The sequence below is a fragment of the Ovis aries genome, chromosome 14, assembly GCF_016772045.2.
Source record: "Ovis aries strain OAR_USU_Benz2616 breed Rambouillet chromosome 14, ARS-UI_Ramb_v3.0, whole genome shotgun sequence".
NCBI lineage: Eukaryota > Metazoa > Chordata > Mammalia > Artiodactyla > Bovidae > Ovis > Ovis aries.
Window position 1 is genome coordinate 62,110,576 of NC_056067.1, and position 14,839 is coordinate 62,125,414.

The 14,839-nt window shown below is 43.2% G+C and overlaps 1 protein-coding gene across 1 annotated transcript in view; it reads right to left on the reverse strand.

Annotated features, from left to right (window-relative positions):
* LOC101108819 (cationic amino acid transporter 3-like) overlaps window positions 1-3,788 on the reverse strand; it is a 46,822-nt gene extending 43,034 nt beyond the window's left edge. Inside the window, 1 exon segment of the mRNA XM_027978749.3 lies at window positions 3,692-3,788. The gene's annotated coding sequence lies outside the window, so the exon portion shown is untranslated.
* Window positions 3,789-14,839: the final 11,051 nt, after the last annotated feature.

Genomic DNA, 14,839 nt, shown 5'->3' on the forward strand with positions numbered 1-14,839 from the left:
GGTGAATAACAGTATGCTCATGAATTTGTGAAGATTGCAAGACCCCCTCCTAGTTTCCTAATCTTAAGACCCACACTTTCCCCCACTCCATCATCTCACCAATGATTAAATACAAGATGAGGTTCCAGCCAGTGATGAAAGTGCACAGTTGTCCCATGGTGATGTAGCTGTAGAGATACACAGAACCAGAGTATGGTACTCAAGCTGCAAACTCAGCATAGCAGAGCCCAGACAACACACAAGATAGGGCTGGCCACCAAGAAGGAGATGATGATTGCTGGCCCGGCGACAAACGTGGTCACTCCACCAGCCGGGGTGTACCCACCAGCTCCCAGGGTGCTGGCCACACCAACGACCACTAGGCCCAGGGTGGTCAGATAAGCTCTGGGTCTCTCAGACTCTTTCCTGGGCTCCAGAGGCCACTTGAAGACCAGCTTCTGACCAAACTGGCAAACATACTGACACAGCATCCTAGACATAGTTGAGGAGGTTACAAGCTGCTGAGAAAACAAGACACGAAGCCATCAGTGATTTTCATCCATCCTTGGCCCTGCAGCTCAATTCTACAGAGCAAAGGAGTGACGGGGAGCAGGTGGTGAAAGAACACATTGGGCAAAGTTCTCTGAGATTTGGTTTCTTCAAATATAAAGAAGACTCTTCATATGATTCAAAGAGTCATATTAAGACTGGAAGAGTTGCCTGAAAAGAAGTGAGGGGGAGGAGAATACATCTCCCCAAATATGCCACTTTGGCTTGGGCGTAGTTTATGAGTTAAGGGCAGTGAAGACCTGGCAGACTCAGTAGAAGTTCCTTGTCTCTCCCTTAACTGCTCCAAACAATTAGATTAGGAGACCTATGCCAGGAAAAGAGCTATTACCAGAGAACAACTTTTAATTTCAGGAAGACTTCCCTCCCTGGAATGGTAAGCATTTGTTCACCAAGAACTTGTTCTTCTCATCCTCCTGTGGGTTCTCTTCTTCCTCCTTGAAGACCCAGACCCCGACCCCTTCTCCTTAGCTCAGGGGGGCATGAGGTGAGGTGAGGTGAAGTTGCACAGTCGTGTCTGACTCTTTGCAACCCCATGGACTGTAGCCCACCAAGTTCCTCTGTCCATGGGATTCTCCAGGCAACAGTAGTGGAGTGGGTTGCCATTTCCTTCTCCAGGGCATCTTCCCGACCCAGGGATCAAACCCAGGTCTCCCACATTTCGGGCAGACACTTTAACCTCTGAGCCACCAGGGAAGCCTCAATTGCCTGGCTGTCTTTGAGCCTCAGAGTTCTTTATGGGGCTCCTGTACATACCAAACTAACTTTGTTCATCTGTTTTATGGCAAATGAATTATTAGCCCAGCCAAAAAAATCTAGAGCGCAACATCTTCTGCCCCTACAGAAGCAAAAGCTTCCAACACAGAATCTGGCACACAGTAGGTGCTTAATTGGATTGAGTTGAATGGATATAAATGCTGATTTCTGAATTGAAATCAACCAGCTCTTCTTGTCTGATTTTGCACAAACTGCATTCCATATTTGTTCTATTTTCCTCTGTAAAAACAGAGCAAGTTATCATCATTATTCCCTCCCTTCTTTGATATGTGTGAAGTGACTCTTTTAGGAGCTTGCTGATCAGGACACTCAGACTCCATACGTTTCTTCACAATGGATCCTAAGCCTGGTAGCTTTCTGTTTCATTTCTCTCAGAGTGACATGGATTAGGAACTCTGCTTTGGGGAGAAGGAGATGGAATTTGTGGGGAGGGACAGATTGTAGCCCAGATCAAAGTGTCAAACCAGAGTGTCCTCTCAACTACCTGGAGGGAGGGGGTACTAGCCTTCATTCTGAATCAGAAAGGACAGGACTGTGTTTCCTGCTGCTTTGGGACATGAAATGTTTCCTGCATACACAGCTCTGCAGGGCTAGGCTGACCCAGTGACCACCAGTTATTGTGAGGGGGGCTTCCACCCCCAATATTCCAAAGTCCAACTTAAACATTTTAATTAAGAGCAAGCATTCAAAGAGCCGGGAAACTATGAACAAGATCTTGGTTCTGCCAACACTCCAGCACTCTTGAACAAGTGTGGACTTGTGGACTTCTCTGGACTGTGTTTTGTTCTTGCTCAAATGCTGCTGCTGAACCTTCTGCACTGTGAGTAGGAATGTAAAATGGGGCAGCAGCTATAGATGCAGTATGGTGGTTCCTCAAAAATGAAAAATGCATTTACCACATGATCCAGTAATGCCACTTTGGGTATATGCTCCAAAGAATTGAAAATATTTGTGCACCTGTGTTCCTTAGCAGCATTATTCACAATAGCTGAAAGTTGGAAGCAACCCAGATGTCCATCCATGAAGGAATAGGTAAACACAATGTGGTCTATACATGCAGTGGAATATTATTCAGCCTTGATTAGACAGGGAATTCTTTTTTATAAATTTATTTTTCATTGGAGGATGATTGCTTTGCATTGTTGTGTTGGTTTCTGCCATATACCAACGTGAATCAGCCACAGGTATGCATATGTCCCCTCCCTCTTGACCCTCCCTCCCATCCCCTTACTCCATCCCACCCCTCTAGGTAGTCACAGAGCACCGGGTTGAGCTCCCTGCATCACACAGCAAATTCCCACCAGCTATCTATTTTACACATGGTAGTGTATATGTTTCAATGCTACTCTTTGAATTCATCCCACGTTCTCCCTCCCCCTGTGTGTCCACAAGTCTGTTCTCTAAAAGAGACAGGAAATTCTGATGCATGCTATAGTGTGGAGGAACACTGAGGACATTATGCTAAGTGACAATCACTCAGTCGTGTCCAACTCTTTGCGATCACATGGACTGTAGCCCACAAGGCTCCTCTGTCCATGGGATTCTCCAGGCAAGAGTACTGGAGTGGGTTGCCATTTCCTTCTCCAAAGTGACATAAGCCAGTCACAGAAACAGATGCTATGATTCCATGTCTATGAAGCATTGAGAAGAGGCAACTTCATAGAGACAACACAGAATGGTGGTGTGCCAGGGGCTGGGATGAAAGATAAAGCTGGGAGTTATTGTTAAATGGAGACAGTTTCAGTTTTCTAAGATGAAAAGAGTTCTGGAGATCAGTTGCACAACAATAGAAATATACCTAACAGCCCTGAACTGTATACTTAAAAATGGTTAAGATGGCAAATTTTAAGCTATATTTAATTTTCCACCACATTTTAAAATTACTATCAATAACAAATAATAGAGCCAATTTCACAGAGTTGCCAGCTTAGCAAACCAATGGTGACTTAAGATAAATCATCACACAGCCCTCCTCCAAGGACAGCAAAATCCATGGATGCTCAAGACCATTATAGTCGCCTGGGCATCCACAAAGGAGGAACCTGCAGATTCAGGGGTCAGCAGTACACAGGAGACTGACATCAGTGGTCCTCACACCATAAACCCTGTTCAAGGGGAATCTTTGATATTGTTTGAGCACCAGTCAAGAAAATGAGCCTTGGAATCTCCAGGCAGTTATCCAAACCCTCCACCTCTTCTATGTAAACAAATCAGCTCCCAGCTCCTGTTTTCATCTGGCAAGTGGGTCTCTCCACTTTCAGGTTGGAGCCAGACTGACCCCCCTGCACTCTGGGATTGCAGAGGTCTCTTTGGGAGGATGTGAACTCAGTGCCCAGTCTCCTACAGAAGAGGGTGACCCGAGACTTACTGGATCCTTGGAGCAGAGCCTGGAGCACTGGGTCAGTCAGGGAGGCTGAGGATAAGCCATGCGGGGCTGGAGCTGAGACATCTCCAAGAACCGAAGTGGGGAGTCCTGAGCACAGAAAACAGTTCTCACCTTGGAGTTTTTGGGGTGGAGATAAGGCTGGGCGGGGGGGGGACCTTCTTCAGTGTAGCCATCAGCCTTGACTCTTCTGTTTACCATCAGGGAGTGGTTCAGAGAGGTTTTTCTTTTAAATGCTATTACTCATAACATAAAATTGAGCATTTTAACCATCTTTAAGTGTCCATTTCAGTAGTGTTAATTTCATTTGCATTTTAAACAACCAAACTCCAGAACTTTTTCTCCTTGCAAATATCAACTTTGTACCCATTCAACAACAATTCTTCCTTTCTCCTTTCTGAGTTCCTGGAGATTGTTCTTCTACTTTCCCTTTCAAGTCTGAGCACCCCAGGTACCTCATTTCAGTGGAATCAAACATTTTTTATCCCTTCCTGTCAGGCTTATTTTGCTTAGTAGAATGTGTACTAGGTTTCTCCATGTTGCAGCATGGGTTACATTCCTCTCCCTTTTAATGCTGAATAATACTGTACTATATGCACATAGCACGTGGATTTAGCCATTCTTTGATCAGTGGGTACTTGGGTGTCTTTCATGCTTTAACTGTTTTGAATAATGCTGCTAAGAACAAGGATGTAGAAATATCTCTTCCCCAGTGTGCTCTCAATTCTTCTGGGTATATCCTCAAAGGTAGAATTGCTGGATCGTAAAGTTCTAAGATTTTTATATCCTGTGATGCAGAAGATGTTCACATATTGAGGAATGGGAAAGTCATTTTGGCTAATCCATTGTTCAGGCTGCACTGCGTGTGAGCTAAGACAGTCTGCCCAACCCTGACAGCACATCTGCTTTAACCCTGAGGTAAAGAACATCTGTTTTGAAGATAAGAATGAATAACCCCCTTCTCATGGCATCCATGTTAACACTCCGTGGAAGATAAGGTTCCCTTCCCAGACACCAGGGTCCTGTTGTCTCACTGTCTAAGTACTAAGTCTGTCTATTTTTAAACCTTGAAGGAGTACATCCTGTTGTGTTGATGTATGTGCTTTTTTGGATGAGGTATAAGACTTTACTTCAATGGAGCAGTTCCCCAGAACTGAGAGGGTGGCCTCAAGCTATAGCCCTCAGTTCAGCTCAGTTCAGTCGCTCAGTCATGTTTGACTCTTTGCAACTCCATGGACTGCAGCACACCAGGCCTCCCTGTCCATCACCAACTCCTGGAGTTTACTCAAACTCATGTCCATTGAGTCTGTGATGCCATCCAACCATCTCATCCTCTGTTGTCCCCTTCTCCTCCTGCCTTCAATCTTTCCCAGTATGAGGGTCTTTTCAAATGAGTTAGCTCTTTGCATCAGGTGGCCAAAGTATTGGAGTTTCAGCCTCAGCATCAGTCCTTCCAATGAATATTCAGGACTGATTTCCTTTAGAATGAACTGGTTGGATCTCCTTGCAGTCCAAGTGACTCTGAAGTTTCGGTAAAATAAAACTTTCCCATTTCTATTGTGTTTCTTGATTATTTCTCTGGACAGTTGAACTCATTGATCAGCAAGGCCACCAAAGTAGAAAGAGTGTAAACCTAGGGGACCCAGCTGCCAACCCTCCTCCCTCCCAGTAACTAACTGATTTGTTTTTGGCTGCACTAGGTCTTTGTTGCTGAGCCCTGTCTTTCTCAGCTGCAGTGAGTGGGGCTGCTCTCTAGCTGTCGTGCACTCTGCAGTTGTATTGTCTGGGCTTGTCACTGCAGGTGCTTTATAGTCTGCTGTTACTTAGTGGCTGAGTCTTGTCTGACTCTTTTGCGACCCCATGGACTGTAGCCCACCAGGCTCCAATGTCCATGGGATTCTCCAGGCAATAATATTGGAGTGGGCTGCCATTTCCTCCTCCAGGAGATCTTCCCAACCCTGGGGTCAAACCCACATTTCTTGCATTGACAGGCAGATTCTTTACTGCTGAGCCACCAGGGAAGCCGAATCATAGACATGGCATTAAAGTCTAATTTTCCACTCCAAGTAGTTTAACAATATTATTTTTCCCAATCAAATACTGTTGTTTCCCTTTAATAATTTTTGGTGAATAAACTTCCCCATCTCGGGTCGTGTAAATTATTATATGTATGTGTGGTTCTTTTGTTATGCAGCTCATCAAATATACCTGAGCACTTATTGTATTCCAGACAGTGTTCTAGGTGCTACAAAGGAAATGGTAGTCAGAAGTGTGATGGGACTGAATGTGTCTCCCCACTTTCAAATTCATATATTGAAGTACTAAACCCTAGGACCTTGGAATATGACTCTATTTGGTGGTGAGAGGGTAACAGGCAGGAAGGCCAGGGGTCTCCAAATGGAGGAAATAGGCTGAAAGTGTCAGACATGTTTTATCTCTCTCTTAAGTGGCAGGAGGAAACAGACTACAAGTGTCAGATTTTTTTTCCCCCTTCCCTATACAAATTTGAAAGGAGGTTTCTTTCAAAATTCTGTGTTGCCATGAGGATACCTAATTCTACCTGAGCTCATCTTTTCTCAAACCTTGAGCTAACCAATGCGTTTTTCTTATGGAAATGTTAATGAACTATGTATTTACCTTCAACTCTTTCTTTAAGTTGGTAAGACTCAGAACTGATAATGGCTCAACATACCAGCGTGTTTTACTCGTACAATTGTTCTAACGAATGTTAATAAAACTATATATTTGCTTGGAAACCTGCCTTTCTTCAAGATTCATGTCAATCATTTTATGGCCCAGGATGACTCACATTGTGCCAATGTTATCTCAGAAAGCATGTTGTGGGAGAGGGGCCTGGTGCCACTCTCTGAGTTTTGAGACATTTTATTTCTCTAATTAGCAGTCTGCTAGTAGCCCATGGATGGAGGAGCCTGGTGGGCTGCAGTCCATGGGGTCGCTAAGAGTTGGGCACGACTGAGCGACTTCACTTTCACTTTTCACTTTCATGCATTGGAGAAGGAAATGGCAACCCACTCCAGTATTCTTGCCTGGATAATCCCAGGGACAGAGCAGCCTAGTGGGCTGCCGTCTATGGGATCACACAGAGTCGGACATGACTGAAGCAACTTAGCAGCAGTAGCAGCAGTAGCTATACAACGACCTGCTAAAGACTAGCAGGGGGCCACTCTTTCTGCCCCCTTCTGATATCTATGTCAGAAGCTTTGTCTATCTCTTTTATACTTTAATAAAACTTGATTACACAAAAGCTGTAAGCTATCAAGCCTTGTCACTGGCCCCGGATGGAATTCCTCTCTTCTGGAGACCAAAAATCACAGTGTCTTCCACGGTTCAGCAACAACTTTTCAGGGGTAGGGCCTTAAAGAGATAATGAAGATTATATGAGGTCATCAGGATGGGACCTAAGTCATATAGAGTATGACTATACTCCTTGTGTGTGTTAGTCGCTCAGTTGTGTCTGACTCATTGTGACCCCATGGACTGTAGCTTGTCAGGCTCCTTTGTCCATGGGATTCCCCAGGCAAGAATATTGGAGTGGGTTTCCAATTCTTTCTCCAGGGTATCTTCCCAATGCAGGGATCCAGTTGGGTCTCCTGCATTGCTGGCAGATTCTTCACCATCTGAACCATCTGGGAAACCCTTTATACCAAGACAATCTTAGATTAAATTACAAGACAATTAGATAGTCTATATTTAGATCGACAATGGACCTTAACACATATATTTTAATACACATATCATATGTACATATTTTATGCATATTAATTATACACATACCTATTTAAATATACATACACACATACACATGTACAGGCATATGTCATTTTATTGTGCTTCACAGATGCTACAATTTTGCAAGTTGAAAGTTAGTGACAACCATGGGTTACAGATGATAATTCGCATTTTTAGCAATAAAGTATTTTTAAAGTATGTACATTTTTTTAAAAGACAGAATGCTACAGCACACTGAATACCCTGACATGTACTATGAACATATGTTTACATGCACTGGGAAACCAAAAAGTTGTGTGATTCTCCTTATTTCCAATTGTCTTTACTGTGGTGGTCTGAAATCAAACCAGCAATATCTCTGAGGCCTGCCTGTAGGGTCATATCATTTAATTATTATAGAAAGTGCACAATTTTTTTTCCCTGGAGAAATTACCCGTATTCTGGGTTTGGGTGATTGCATTTTCAGTTGAAATTGGAATATATCCCTCATATCTGCTGTAAATTAGCATTTGATCTAGAGGCTTGGTTATGTCCTGATTCAACTTTTTGTCAAACTATGGGCAGTGTTCTGTGTTGTCTGTTACAGCACACTGGGAAGCACGTGATGTCTGGTTGGCCCACAGCAGTAAGGGAGGAACAATAACCAAGTGATGTCAACCTTTTCATCAAAGTTTCACCTGACAGTTTCAGTCTCCATTAATTGTTTCCTAAGTCAGTACTTTCAGTAGAACTTGGAAGTTAGTGATATTTCTAATTCTGTTAATCCTCCTCCATCTACTTTTAAATTCACCTAATAATTTTGCTATCCAGTTTCTTGACTGCCATAGCCCCTTCAGTCTATTTCCATTGTTGTTCCTAAGAAAGAATCTTATAATTCAATATTACCAATATCTTCAATGTCCATAATCTCCATTTCGATCATTCTGTTCTGAAGCAATAACTTTTTAATCTTGTCTCTGCAACTTAACTTTGTTTTAGTTCCACTCAACTGTACCTATTTATCAGTCAACCATTACTTTTCACCTTATTCCCCCTTCACAGCAATGCAGGTGTTCTGTTTGTTTGTTTCAAATAAGAACTTTTCCTCATCAACTCTATCATGCAATTCTAAGGGTCTTTGAATTGATACTTTCAAAATTGATGCTTGTGAACTGTGGTGTTGGAGAAGACTCTTGAGAGTCCCTTGGACTGCAAGGAGATTACACCTGTCAATCCTAAAGGAAAATCAGTCCTGAATATTCATTGGGAGGACTGACGCTGAAGCTGAAACTCCAATATTTTGGCCACCTGATGCCAAGAGGTGACTCAATGGAAAAGACTCTGATGCTGGGAAAGATCAAAGGCAGGAGGAGAAAGGGACGACAGAGGATGAGATGGTTGGATGGCATCACTGACTCGATGAACATGGGTTTGAGTAAGCTCCTGGAGTTGGTGATGGACAGGCAGGCCTGGCATGCTGCAGTCCATGCATCACAAAGAGTTGGACACAACTGAGCAACTGAACTGAACTGAAGGGTCTTTGATGGAAAAGTAATCATTTATGTCTTCTTACATGATATCTCAATAAAGTTGGAGAAAAGAATTAAAATGATCATTTCTCTTTATCATTATGAACTGATCCACTTCGTCTGTTATTATTCTCTTTTTCTCAAAATCTACTTTGCTATTAATATATTTACCCTAGCTTTCTTTCATTGTGCTACTGTTTGCACAATGTGTCTGTTCCCTTTCTTTTATTTCCAACATGTTGTTGTTCAGTCACTCAGTCATGTCTGACTTTTTGCAACCCTATGGACTGCAGCTCGCCAGGCTTCCCAGTCCTTCGCTATCTCCCAGAGTTTGCTCAAACTCATGTCCATTTAGTCAGTGATGCCATCCAGCCATCTTATCCTCTGCTGCCTCTGTCTCCTCTTGCCCTCAGTCTTTCCTAGCATCAGAGTCTTTTCCAATGACTTGGTTCTTCACATCAGGTGGCCAAAGTATTGGAGCTTCAGTTTCAGCATAAGTCCTTCCAATGAATATTCAGGGTTAATTTCCTTTAGGATTGACTGGTTTGATCTCCTTGCTGTCCAAGGGACTCTCAAGAGTCTTCTCCAACACCACAGTTCAAAAGCATCAGTTCTTCAGCGCTCAACCTTCTTTATGGTCCAACTCTCACGTCCAAACATGACTACTGGTAAAACGATAGCTTTGACTATATGGATCTTTGTCAGCAAAGTAACATCTCTGCTTTTTAATATGCGGTCTAGGTTTGTCATAGCTTTTCTTACAAGGAGCAAGTGTCTTTTAATTTCATGGCTGCAGTCACCATCTGCAGTGATTTTGGAGCCCAAGAAAATAAAGTCTGTCACCATTTCCATTGTTTTCCCATCTATTTGCCATGAAGTTATGGGCCCAGATGGCATGATCTTCATTTGTTGAATGTTGACTTTAAGCCAGCTTTTCCTGTCTCCACTTTTGCCTTCATCAAGAGGCTCTTTAGTTCTTCTTCACTTTCTGCCATAAAGGTGGTGTCATCTGCACATCTGAGGTTACTGATATTTCTCCAGGCAATCTTGATTCTGGCTTGTGCTTCATCCAGCCTGGCATTTTGCATGATGTACTCTGCATAAAAGTTAAATAAGCAGGGTGACTGTATACAGCCTTGACGTACTCCTTTCCTAATTTGAAACCAGTCTAGTGTTTCATGTCCGGTTTTAACAGTTGCTTCTTGACCTGCATCCAGATTTTTCAGGAGGCAGGTAAGGTGGTCTGATATTTCCATCTCTTTAAGAATTTTCCAGTTTGTTTTGATCCAGTCAAAGGCTTTAGCATAATCAATGAAGCAGAAGTAGATGTTATTCTGGAATTCTCTTGCTTTTTCTATGATCCAACAGATAGATGCTGGCAATTTGATCTCTGGTTCCTCTGCCTTTTCTAAACCTAGCTGGAACATCTGAGGCTTCTTGGTTCACGTACTGTTGAAGCCTGGGTTGGAGAATTTTGAGCATTACTTTGCTAGCATGTGAAATGAGTGCAACTGTGCAGTAGTTTGAACATTCTTTGGCATTGCCTTTCTTTGGGATTGGAATGAAAACTGACATTTTCTAGTCCTATGGCCACTGCTGAGTTTTCCAAATTTGCTGGCATATTGAGGGCAGCACTTTTACAGCATCATCTTTTAAGATTTGAAATAGCTCAACTGGAATTCTATCATCTCCACTAGCTTTGTTTGTAGTGATGCTTCCTAAGGCCCACTTGACTTCACACGCCAGGATGTCTGGCTCTAGGTGAATGATCATACCATTGTGGTTATCTGGGGTCATTAAGAACTCTTTTTTGTATAGTTCTGTGTATTCTTGCCACCTCTTCTTACTATGTTCTGCTTCTGTTAGGTCCATACCATTTCTGTCCTTTAATGTGCCCATCTTTGCACGAAATGTTCCCTTGGTATCTCTATGGTTTTTGAAGAGATCTTTAGTCTTTCTCATTCTATTGTCTTCCTCTATTTTTCTTTTTCTTTTTTTTTTTTGCATTGATTACTGGGGAAGGCTTTCTTATTTCTCCCTGTTATTCTTTGGAACTCTGAATTCAATGGGTATATATTTCCTTTTCTCCTTTGCCTTTTACTTCTCTTCTTTTCTCAATTATTTGTAAGCCTTCCTTAGATAGCCATTTTGCCTTTTTCCATTGCTTTTCTTTGGGAATGGTCTTGATCACTGCCTCCTGTACAGTGTCATGAACCTCCATCCATAGTTCACCAGGCACTCTGTCTATCAGATCTAATCCTTGAATCTTTTGTCACTTCCACGGTATAATTGTAAGGGATTTGATTTAGGTCATACCTGAATGGCCTAGTGGTTTTCCCTACTTTCTTCAATTTAAGTCTGAATTTTGCAATTAAGAGTTCATGATCTGAGCCATAGTCAGCTCCCAGTCTTGTTTTTGCTGGCTGTATAGAGCTTCTCCATCTTTGACTCCAAAGAATATAATCAATCTGATTTTGGTATTGACCATCTGGATATGTCCACGTGTAGAGTCATTCTTGTGTTGTTTGAAGTGGGTGGGTGTTTTCTATGAACAGTGCATTCTCTTGGCAAATTCTGTTAACCTTTGCCCTGCTTCATTTTATACTCCAAGACCAAACTTGCTTGTTACTCCAGGTTATCGTTTGACTTCCTACTTTGTATCCAGTTCTCTATGATGTAGAGGACATCTTTTATTTGGTGTTACTTCTAGAAGATCTTGTAGGTCTTCATAAAACCATTCAACTTCAGCTTCTGCAGCATTAGTGATTAGGGCATAGACTTGGATTGCCATGATATTGAAGAGTTTGCTTTGGAAACAGACAGAGATCATTCTGTTGATTTTGAGACTGTACTCAAGTACTGCATTTCAGACTCTTCTGTTGACTATGTGGGCTACTCCATTTCTCCTGAGAGATTCTTGCCCACAGTAGTAGATATAATAGTCATCTGAATTAAATCCACCAGTTCCAGTCCATTTTAATTCACTAATTCCTAAAATGTTGATGTTGCCATCTCCTGTTTGACCACATCCAACTTACCTTGATTCATGGACCTAACATGCCAGATTACTATGTAATATTGTTCTTATTATAGCATCAGACCTTACTTTCACCACCAGTCACATCCACAACTGAATGTTGTTTTTGCTTTGGCTCAGCCTCGTCATTCTTTCTGGAGTTGTTTCTCTGCTCGTCTCCAGTAGCATATGGGAACCTAGTGACCTGAGGATTTCATCTTTCAGTGTCATATCATTTTGCCTTTTCATACTGTTCATGGGGTTCACAAGGCAGGAGTGCTACAGTGGTTCACCATTCCCTTCTCCAGCAGACCACATTTTCAGAACTCTCCATGACGACCCATCTGTCTTGGCGGCTCTACATGGCAGGTCTCATAGTTTCACTGAGTTAGTCAAGGCCGTGGTCCATGTGATCAGTTTGGTTAGTTTCCTGTGATTGTGAATTTCATTCTGTCTGTCCTTTGATGGATGGATGAAGATAACTGGCTTGTGGAAGCTTCCTGATGGGAGGTACTGGCTATGGGGAAAACTGGGTCTTGCTTTGGTGGGGAATGCCATGCTCAGTAAATCTTTCATCTAATTTTCTGCTGATGGGTAAGGCTGTGTTCCCTCCCTGTAGTTTGGCCTGAGGGCAAACTATTGTAGGGGTAATGGTAATGGTGACCTCCTTCAAAAAGACTTATGGCAGCATCCAGAACCTTCCAGAATATTTGTGTCCTAATATTTAAAGTGGCGGTTGGCGCACTAAGCGCAGGCGTCGGTGGCGGCAGCCAGCGCACTAAGCACGGCTAAGAGCTACCCCACGTCTGATCAGGGGTGACCGCCGGGAGGAGATAACCCGTGTTTGAGGCCAGGAATGGCGACCAGGAGGAGCCAGCGCACGTCCGAGGTCAGGGGCGATGGCTGAGAGGAGCCACCCCGCGTCCGAGGCTAGGCGCAGCACCTGAGGCCAGGGGCAGTGGCAGGAAGGAGCAACCCCACCCCTGAGGCCAGGGCGGTGACCGGGAGGAGCAACCCCATGTCCAACGAGTGGTGGTTGTGTGGGTGCAGGAGGGCCTAGAGGAGCCATCCCACATTGAAGGTCAGGAAGGATGGTGAGAGGAGATACCCCTCATCCAAGGTAAGGAGCAGTGGCTGTGCTTTGCTGGGGCAGCCATGAAGAGATACTCCACACCCAAGGTAAGAGAAACCCAAGGAAGATGGTAGGTGTTGCAAGAGGGCATCAGAGGGCAGACACACTGAAACCATACTCACAGAACACTAGTCAATCTAATCACACTAGGACCACAGCCTTGTCTAACTCAATGAAACTGAGCCATGCCTGCGGGGCAACCCAAGACAGGCGGGTCATGGTGGAGAGGTCTGACAGAATGTGGTCCACTGGAGAAGGGAATGGCAAACCACTTCAGTATTCTTGCCTTGAGAACCCCATGAACAGTATGAAAAGGCAAAATGATAAGATACTGAAAGAGGTACTCCCCAGGTCAGTAGGTGGCCAGTATGCTACTGGAGGTCAGTGGAGAAATAATTCCAGAAAGAATGAAGGGATGGAGCCAAAGCAAAACCAATACCCAGCTGTGGATGTGACTGGTGATAGAAGCAAGGTCCAATGCTGTAAAGAGCAATATTGCATAGGAACCTGTAATGTCAGGTCCATGAATCAAGGCAAATTGGAAGTAGTCAAACAGGAGATGGCAAGAGTGAACATCAACATTCTAGGAATCAGTGAACTAAAATGGACTGGAATGGGTGAATTTAACTCAGATGACCATTATATCTACTCCTGCAGGCAGGAATCCCTCAGAAGAAATGGAGTAGCCATCATGGTCAACAGAAGAGTCTGAAATGCAGTACTTGGATGCAGTCTCAAAAACGACAGAATGATCTCTGCTCATTTCCAAGGCAAACCATTCAATATCACAGTAATCCAAGTCTATGCCCCAACCAGCAATGCTGAAGAAGCTGAAGTTGAACGGTTCTATGAAGACCTACAAGACCTTTTAGAACTAACACCCAAAAAAGATGTCCTTTTCATTATAGGGGACTGGAATGCAAAACTAGGAAGTCAAGAAACACCTGGAGTAACAGGCAAATTTGGCCTTGGAATGTGGAATGAAGCAGGGCAAAGACTAATGGAATTTTGTCAAGAAAATGCACTGGTCATAGCAAACATCCTCTTTCAACAACACAAGAGAAGACTCTACACATGGACATCACCAGATGGTCAACAATGAAATCAGATTGATTATATTCTCTGCAGCCAAAGATGGAGAAGCTCTATACAGTCAACAAAAACAAGACCAGGAGCTGACTGTGGCTCAGATCATGAACTCCTTATTACCAAATTCAGACTCAAACTGAAGAAAGCAGGGAAAACTGCTAAGCCATTCAGGTATGACCTAAATCAAATCCCTTATGATTATACAGTGGAAGTGAGGAAGAGATTTAAGGGCCTAGATCTGATAGATAGAGTGCCTGATGAACTATGGAATGAGGTTCGTGACATTGTACAGGAGACAGGGATCAAGACCATCCCCATGGAAAAGAAATGCAAAAAAGCAAAATGGCTGTCTGGGGAGGCCTTACAAATAGCTGTGAAAAGAAGGGAAGTGAAAAGCAAAGGAGAAAAGGAAAGATATAAGCATCTGAATGCAGAGTTCCAAAGAATATCAAGCAGAGATAAGAAAGCCTTCCTCAGCGATCAATGCAAAGAAATAGAGGAAAAGAACAGAATGGGAAAGACTAGAGATCTCTTCAAGAAAATTAGAGATACCAAGGGAACATTTCATGCAAAGATGGGCTCGATAAAGGACAGAAATGGTATGGACCTAACAGAAGCAGAAGATATTAAGAAGAGAT